The sequence below is a fragment of the Schistocerca serialis genome, chromosome 5 (assembly GCF_023864345.2).
Source record: "Schistocerca serialis cubense isolate TAMUIC-IGC-003099 chromosome 5, iqSchSeri2.2, whole genome shotgun sequence".
Lineage (NCBI taxonomy): Eukaryota > Metazoa > Arthropoda > Insecta > Orthoptera > Acrididae > Schistocerca > Schistocerca serialis.
This window is the reverse complement of record NC_064642.1, coordinates 393685648-393686863: the sequence shown is the minus strand read 5'-3', so window position 1 is coordinate 393686863 and position 1216 is coordinate 393685648.

The following is a 1216-nucleotide window of genomic DNA, read 5'->3' as shown; positions in this document are numbered from 1 at the left end:
TGCTGACAGACGCATCACAGTGAACGAATTGTCACGTTACTTTGGGATAGGGGAAGGAAGTGTTTGAAGAATACTGAAAGTGTTAGCGTTAAAAAATGTTTGTGCCATGTGGGTTCCCAGGATGTTGACAGTGGCTCACAAAGAAACAAGAAAAGCGGTATGCAGCGAACTTTTGGAACAGTACGAGAATGGTGGAGATGAATTTCTTGGGAGAATTGTGACAGGTGATGAAACATGGCTCCATCATTTTTCACCAGAGACGAAGAGGCAATCAATGGAGTGGCAACATGCAAATTCACCCAAGGAAAAAAAAAAAATCAAAACCACACCTTATGCTGGAAATGTTATGGCTACGGCGTTTTTCGATTCCGAAGGACTCTTGCTTGTGGACATCATGCCAAGTGGAACCACCATAAATTCTGATGCATTTGTGACGACAATGAAGAAACTAAAAGTTCTACTGAGTCGTGTTCGACCACATCAGCAAAAGCAGGATGTTTTGCTGTTGCACGACAATGCACGGCCACATGTCAGTCAAGAAACCATGGAAGTGATCATAAAACTCGGATGGGCAACAGCCGCCTTACAGTCCTGACATGGTTCCTTGTGACTATCATCTCTTTGGGAAACTGAAAGACTCTCTTCCTGGAACAGGGTTTGAAGATGATGACTCCCTTGTGCACGCTGACAAACAGTGGCTCCAACAGGTTGGTCCAGAATTTTACCGTGCGGGTATATAGGCGCTGGTTCCAAGATGGCGTAAGGCAGTTAAGAGGGATGGAAATTATGTGGAGAAATGCAAATATTGTTCCTAAAGGATGTATCTACACACAAAAATTTTCAAACATGTATAATAAAAGATGAATTTTTATAAAAGTAGTGTGCATTTCTTTTGGAGTGATCCTCGTATTTCTTCAGACAGTTCTAAGACATGGCTGCAGTTCGTTATTAGAGGTTCCAGCGAATCTTTATTCAGTTAGAAACCTGTCCAGTGCCAACTGAAAACTTATTTTAACTACTTGTACTTCTCATCAGCTGCGTTGTAGGGAAATCAAGTACCCCATCATACTTATTTCATTCCACATTTTACCGAGCGACGTGGCGCAGTGGTTAGCACACTGGACTCGCATTCGGGAGGACGACGGTTCAATTCCGCGTCCTGCCATTCTAATTTAGGTTTTCCGTGATTTTCCTAAATCGCTCCAGGCAAATGCCG